Source organism: Lichenostomus cassidix, chromosome 1Aa (genome assembly GCF_008360975.1).
Source record: "Lichenostomus cassidix isolate B80296 chromosome 1Aa, HeHo_3.0, whole genome shotgun sequence".
NCBI lineage: Eukaryota > Metazoa > Chordata > Aves > Passeriformes > Meliphagidae > Lichenostomus > Lichenostomus cassidix.
In genome coordinates, this window is record NC_139480.1 from 3,736,315 (window position 1) to 3,744,356 (window position 8,042).

General features: G+C 40.2%; 1 long non-coding RNA gene across 1 annotated transcript; it reads left to right on the forward strand.

Annotated features, from left to right (window-relative positions):
• The first annotated feature begins 3,958 nt into the window (after positions 1-3,958).
• LOC146443083 (uncharacterized) lies at positions 3,959-6,651 on the forward strand. Its single transcript, XR_014855920.1, has 3 exons — positions 3,959-4,395; positions 5,309-5,359; positions 6,454-6,651. It is a non-coding gene; the product is annotated as an uncharacterized LOC146443083 (long non-coding RNA).
• Positions 6,652-8,042: the final 1,391 nt, after the last annotated feature.

Genomic DNA, 8,042 nt, shown 5'->3' on the forward strand with positions numbered 1-8,042 from the left:
GAGTCAGAGGAGGATAATGAGAAGTAAAACAAGCCCTTAAAGACACATTTTTGCCCCAATCCCTCCCTCCTTCCCACTGACAGCACAGGGAACAGGGTGTGGGGTTTTTGGTCAGTTCACCAAGATCTTCTTCTGCTGCTCAGGGAGAGGAGTCCTTTCCCTGTGAGACCAAGGGGTCCTTCCAAGGGACACAGCTCTCTGGGAACCAGCACAGTCATAAATAGCTTCCACACTGCTCCAGGTTATTTGTACCCATAAAAATAGTGTGCAAAAATCTGATTATATGCAGTGATTTTTGTGTTTAATTAGGGCCACAAGGCAAGGTGGAATAGGCTGCCTTCAGTTCAGTGTCTCACATGGATCTGAGAGATCACATTTTGGACAAGTGCTGTGGAATATCCTTCATTTTTTTTTTTTAATGAAAGGAAAATCTCATTATAAAACAACTCTAATATGCATTTTTTGATGTTCCTGGCACTCAGCCATCCCTGTTGGAACTGGACCAGAGGCAGCAACATTTGGGATGAAGGAAGGTGCTGTACAATCACTCTTTAACTTTTGTGGCCAGACTTATTATTTTAAAAGAGCTCAGCAAAGCCACTTAACTCTTCTTTGTTTTTTTCCAGGATACACAACCCTGCTGCTGTAGGGAATAGTGCCAAAAGCTTTCTCACCATTGGTGAGAATAAACTGTTCCTTTTGTAGCTGCAGAGGGCAAAGGAAAAACCACAGCTGGACTTTGGAACTTGAACAGAAAATGCAATGGGAAAAGGAGGCCATGAACACATGGATTTATGTCCTAAGGGAAGGATATGAAAAGGATTGCAACTTGCAGGTCAGCATCCATCACCTTCCAGTGCTGTGTCTCTCAGGCTACATCTTTGCTAGCAAACTAAAAGTGTCCAGGCCAGATCAAGTCATTGTTTGGATGTTTTAGTACTGACCTGGTCCTCTGCCAAGCCTTGCATGACTCCAAGGAGTGTGTGGATAGAGCACACAAGAACTTGGCCTGTCCTGGTTTCAGAAGAGAGTTCATGTGTCAGGACATTTCCCCAAGGCCCAGAAATTGGCTCTGGTCCCTTCTATTTGCTAGTAAGTTTAGGCACATTTTCAAACAAATTATCAAGTCCAGCGAGGGCAGTGTAAATTAAAGCTGACAGAGATGCAGTCACTTCTGGCAGCATCCTTGCTTATCTCTCCAATCAATTTATCCCTTCAGCAAAACCCACATCTTCCTTGAGCACTGCTCAGCCTTGGCACAGCATCTTGAAAATGCCTTTCTGGCTTTTATTTTTGAAATATTGCTGAGAAACCCAAAGGAAAGCTGGGATTCCTCCTCACACCACTGACCATGTTTGCCATCAGGTGACATCACAAAACCACCATCCATATCCCTGGGAAATCTGTCTTTTCATGGGTTAATCTCATTCTGCTCCAGCCTCTTATCACTCCCTGGCTTTGTTTGACACGTGAAACAGTGATCTTAGTATGATATAAAGACATAAAATGCTAAGCAACTGAAGCAGCTGCTTGTGCACCATTCAAAGAGCACACAGATCCAATAAAACAGGCATCCACAGTGTCTATAAATAGCTGGCAATAGCAGATAACCAATTATTTGAGTGTCAGGAAAACTCTAGGCAACCTCATGTGACACAGAGACATGTAATGGAAAATAACTTCCAGCCTGGGATGGGGATGGAATTTAAAGGAATTGGAGGTTTTCTGAGTTTGCTGAAATGGTCAGTCTGGTTTTTTTTTTTTCTATTTCAGTGCTAAATATTGGAGATGTTTCTCTTGCTGAATACTTGCATATGCCACTTTGAAGTCAAGGGGTTCAGTCAGGTAAACCTGCATCCCTGAAAAGGGTGGTTCAGGAAGCCAACATAAGTATTTATTGTATCTCCTGAACTGTAGAAAAAGCTTTATTAACTTAAACTTCATAATAAATCTCTGTAAAATAAAGAGTGGGTTTAACATCTCTGCAGGATCTAGTCTTTTCAATTTTCTGGTTTGCTGTTTCTCTTCTTTCTATGTATTTCTTGATGTGAAGAGTTTCCTCACTGCTCATTTTCTGCTACACCAAGAATGAAGTGCTCGATTTTCATCATAATAAAGAATCACCAAGAAGTATAAAGAAAATATCAGATGATGCCAATGCTGGTGGTTCTCTGCTTTCACCTGAAATGGGTTTTACTGAGGCTGGAGACAGACCTTCCTGTGAGCATCTCTACCCATGAAATTCCAGCACGTGGATAATAAACTCACAGGCTTATTTTTCTTCCAAATATTTGTGCTGCAGTTTAACTTCTTTTAATTTTCACATATATTTTTAATAAACTGTTGAAGATTACTAGCTGCAAAGCCCAAAGGCAGTTGTTATCCTGTTGATTTTCTTTCTGTTTCTTTCTACAGAAGATTATTCAAACATTTCTGTGCTACATCAGAGCAATGCAGTTACTGCAGTTACTCTGGTTACTAACCCTATTTCCAACCTGAAGGATTATTCAAAACACCAGAATGTGGAAACAGGTTGAGCATGTGACCCAACATGTTCAGAAACAGGGGGAGGACAGCCCTGCTCTGGTATTAAATAGCAATTAAATAATCCACAAGCAATTAGCAGAACATGTCTTCCTGGTGTTTTAGAAAGGGTCAGACAAAAATAATTAATTCAGTAAATAAATTAGGGTGGTGATTTAGCACTGGAAGTGCTGGGTGGAAAAGAATGAAGGTGCACCCAGCAGCCAGAGAATTGTCAAAACAGCAAGAATTACTAATTTTAGCACATCCAGAATCCTTAGTCCTGAAGGACTGAAGGGAACTCCAGAAACCTGAGCTGAGTTATGATCCTTGTAACCTGCAGGTTCTGAGGTCAAATGCCAAGATTGCTCCTCAGGAACCTGAGCACTGCATGTGCTGCTGAGAAGGACCCAGGAAATCATCTTATCCAAAGCTTATTAAATGCTTGACTTCACAAATTTTCCTCTGCTCCCACCATTGACTCTGATTGCCTTGGTGGGAGGAAATTCCATTTACTTCACTGTGCCATGGATTACAGTGGATCCTGGTGGTCATTAAAATTAGCTTTTTTTCTTTTCTTGCACATGAATATAAATTGGAGATTTTATAAAATGATCTATTGATATTGATGAACTTGCAGAAAACTCAAGCTGGGTCTTTTGCCTAATTTGTTGAGATTTTATAATTTTATTTTTATTCTTTATAGACTCCTGATATTTTCCTACCAGAAGAATTCCATCTAAACCAAATTCTGGCCAACTAATTACAACATTGATCTTCCTAATAACCTTTCACAACCTTTTTTATAGTGTTGACACACCAGAAGAGGCACACAGATCACAGAGCAAAATTCACAGGTTAAAGGCATAAATCACAGAGAATCGTTTTGATAACATCAAACCTTGAGTTCATAAGAGCTGTGAAATTATCACAGATTTGGGTAATACATTCTTGTGAGGTTTTGAAACTTTAACAGAAATTCAAATCTTTTCTGCTACTTTATCATGCTTTCCTGCACTCCATTCTCAGAGAACAAATATCTCAGGGCTTTTCTACATGAGAAAATTGATGCCACAGTAGTGCTGTCTATTCTTTGAGTTTAATTGGGTTTCCCTTTAGAAGCATATAACAAAGGTGAAGTTTCACCTGCCTGAGCTGAAGTGGATTTTGCTTGGAGACTAATGGCTTAGCTAGTTTAGGTTTGGATAAGTATTTCAGAAAGATTCTGGACCTTAATGCTTGTCTAATGCAGCTGCCACTGGTGTGGTGTCAGCAGAGGCTCTTGAGAGAGAAGTCTGTGTCAACAGAAGATTTTCAAGCAGGAGGAAACTCTTTGGTGTGTTTTCTGCCTCTGTGACATCAGGTGGATATGCCACGACTGCAGTTAAGCTTTGCAGAGCTTTGTTATGTCAGCCTTACCCTGGGGAGCCCCAGGAAGTAGGAGCTGTTCTTCTTTATACAGAGAAAAAACTTTCCAAAGGAAAAAAAAAAATCTTGTTAGCAATTCTTTTAGAAAAGTCTCCACACTGTGTGGCTTTTGGAGGAGGGAATTGCATGAGGATTGTGCATTCTTCCCTGCTGAATTCAGCTGCAGAGATGCTTCTCCACAGATATCAACTCCATACAAATCATTTGTGCTGACAAGGTCTTTAACTGGGATGGATCAGAAAAAAAACATGATAAACCAAGACCCAGAGAAACCTTCATTGGAAAAATCCATTGGTTTTGCACCCAGTGATTAAGAATTTTCATTCCCTAGTGCTTCTAGTGGGAAGCCACCTCAAATAGCAAACTTTCCTGCTGCATACAAATACAAAATTTAAATCTGGGCAACTGCAAAATGATCTTGAATCTCTCCACAGACTCCCACATGTAAAAAAAACCCAAAAACCAAAACAAAAGAACAAACCTGATAAATTCAACAGTGTCAAATTAGGAAGCAGGAGAGTGAAGCTAATTTCTACAAGATTGCCTATAAATCATGTATATATAATATATACAAAATAGCTATGTATTATATATATATCTTTTATATGTACATATAAGAGATTAAATATATGTTATATATTTTGTGTGTGTTTTATATACAATATATGTAACATAATAGGTAACTTACATACTAATATATAATTATATATAATTTATATTTATTTACATGTACTTTTTATTTACACCTATATATATATAAAGAGGGAGAAATATCTATATGACACATATATATGTATTTCTACAAGTCTAAAATACAGATGATTTAATGACCCTCTGTGACACATACATTCATGCATCTGTGCAATTAGATGCATGCATAACTAAATACACTTATAAACAATCTAAAGGTGTGTCTCTGCATGTCTGTGTACAATTTAATGGTACAGAAACATCAGGCATTGATTTCTCCTGAGCTAACAGGATTTGTGGCTGGATCCCTGCATCCCAGCAGGACGATTTAGAGCCAGGGAGGAACTTCTGTGCATGACAATTCCTCCCCTGTTGGGAGGCATTAGCTCCCAGTTTGGAATACCTTTTAAAACCCTCAGTGTGAAATGTGCCCTTCTGGGCTGCAGATGCTCCAGGTGAGTCCTTTGTGAGGGAAATGTCACTGCTTTCCTACCTCTCTTTAATACATCTCCCTTATAAAAAGGGCAGAATTTAGCCCAAAATTTTTCCAGGTGGCCAAATTTATTTCAGTGCTTTTTGCTACAGAGTTGAACTGTTCTCACAACAGTTCCACCTTGTGTTCTCTATGCAGCAGAGACAAAGAACCCTAAATTCTTTTTCCTTGCAGGATAGAAAGGATAAGAAAGAGTTGTTTGGTACCACCAGGAAGCTTGAACAAGTAAGTCAGCATTGTGTAGAAAAAACACTCCCAGGTGAAATCCATCATAGAACACCTTGGTTCTCCACCTCTACCAGTCTTGTGGTGTTTTGAGGGTTCATCTCAAGCTAAAGCACGAGTGATGGAGACTTCCCAGTTCCCACCTTCCCATCAGACCTCAGGATAAATCAACTGGTAAACTAAGCCATAACTCAAAATAAGTAATTTCTTATGATGTGGCCTCATCGGGATTACTTGACTGAAACAAGGCAGAAAACCCTAAATGCTCTCTGTGTTCACTTCTGGCCACTTCTTAATATGTCTTAACTAACAGCATGGCACACAAGAGAAGTTTTTAAAAGAAAAAACCAAAATCAGAGCAGCCTTGATGAGGATGTTTTTTAGAATTTATAACTTACAAGCTCACACCTGGCACTCAGCTCTTGTCAGGCAGCAGCACTGCTGCTTGTCCTCTCCAAGTGGCACTGAGAGAGACACTCCCAGGGTTATTTTTATGCTCCTCAGCCTGAGCATCTGTCTGAAGCACAGAATGGACTCCTCGCCTCCCCTCCCATTCAGGCTCTTTGTTTTTGTATCAGAGACTATTGTAGTGTCTGGGATGTGATGACCTCAAGGCTGACTATCACAGCTTGCTTAATTCCAGGTTTATTGTCCTCCTGGCTGCCACTGCAGGTACTCAGTGCCAGCTGCTCAGGTCCTTAGCAGGTGTTTTTAGTGACCTGTGAGAGTCTCCAATGAAGAACTCCTGGTTTGAATGAAACCTTTGATAGATCTGTGTCTTGTGTAATAGAACTGTGGCTAGCACAGGTTTTTCCCACGAGAATTCTTCTTGTGTTTTATAAATAAAGATAAAGTTTGGATGTTATTGGAACAGTGTCCCAGAACTTGGGCAGTGCAGGCCTGGCCAATCAGGCCTGGGGGAAGGCTTCTGACTGACCAATCTGGGTGACTTTTGAAAACTCTATATATATGATGAAATCAAAACAATAAAGGTCATTCCTTCTTGCCACTGAGAACTGGTGCCTTCATTACTCTGCTAGCTGCTCAACAGCGACATAGAACAGCACAAAATAACTTGTTTTTCTTTCCCTCAGTCTGCACCATGAACAGCCTGGAGAAGAAAACATGGAATATTACTCAATGAGCGCCACAGACAAAATTTCACTGGGTTGCTGTGACACAGCCTGGCTCTAACTATATAAGAGGTATTCTGAAGTTATTTACTATAAAAAAATTATTTACTACAACTTTCATAACTCTTATCAAGATGTAGGTCGTATCTAGAGAAATGGCACCTGTCAACACCCAGGAAAAACTGAAAGTGAGAAAAATCAGTCAACATCTCAGCAGGGATGAGGAGTAACTCCATTACTTTTCAAGATCTTACCTTGGCAAAATGTTGATGTGAAGGAGGATTGATGCAGACTCTCCACCTCTGTTTTATAAATATTTAATGAGATACAGAAAATCTGAAGGAAGTCTCCAGATGTCTTTACTCAGACCAAGGCTCCAAACTCCAGGCAATGGGAGTCTGAGAAATTACCAGCTTGGGCCTTTCTCTGCTTGAATATTTGCAAGTTTTAGCTATTAGCTAAGATAAAGACCATCTGTAGTCTTTATCAAATGCTAAATATTTCCCTTAAGTGACTGTCATTATTACTATTAAAGAACAGCCAGACTCTAATGCCTTTCCATGGGCTACTAAAGAAAACATTTGACTTCTCGTGGATTTGAAGAGGATTGCAGTAATTCACTTTAACAAAAAAATCCTAATGGGAGCAGTTTTTAAGCTCTTAGGCTCATTCAGTCTCTAAAGATTACTTTATTTGAAGGCTTTATGGCACTTATCTTCTGTTCAAATGACTGTTTTTGTTAGTGCACCATGGAAACTCCATTCCTGACCCAGAACTCACTGTTCTGTCATCACCTCAGCATTCCAGTCCTGTTTCCCTGGCTGGACACAGCAAAAGTACTTCCACTCTCAACATCTTAACTCCTAGAGCTGGGACCCATCTAATTTGTACATCTAAGATATCTAATCTGGGCATTTGTTTAGTCACCCAATCTCCCTTTAGTTTAGTTTAGGAGGAGAATAAATGATTTCCAAAGCCTGGAGAATTTCCTCTCTGAGAGGGACAATGGAAGTCTTGTAGGTGCACTGATGCCAAACTGAGTGTGCAGTCAGCATCTCACCTGTGCCACATGCTATCACCAAGGTTAAAAATAACCAACAGTTATTCAAATAAAAAGTTGGCCAAACACTCCTAATGCTGAGAAATTGGCCCATTCCTCCCTAAAAAACTAAAGCTTGGGTGTTCTTTTCCATGGACAAAGGTGGACATAACTCCCACACTTCATCTCTCTGAAGAAGATGCCTTCAGCTTCTTTCACCCTGGATCTGCCCTAAACCTGCAGCCCTCACTCTGTTTTCCATGCTATCCCACCAGCATGTGATAAATCATCCCTTCAAGAGCTCACTTTATTCTGTGTTGCTCAAATTAGGTGTCTTTCTTATGCTGACCTGAAAGAAAACCTGCTGAAGTGCTGACTCTCGTTGGGGTCTGACCCTTTAAATGTGCAACGTGGCTGCTTCTTTCCCCCTCTTACTTGACCTCCTGCAGAAACTCTGAGTTTTTGTGCAAATTCAAAAGGACCTGGAAACCATCCCTGTGATGTAGGTGGT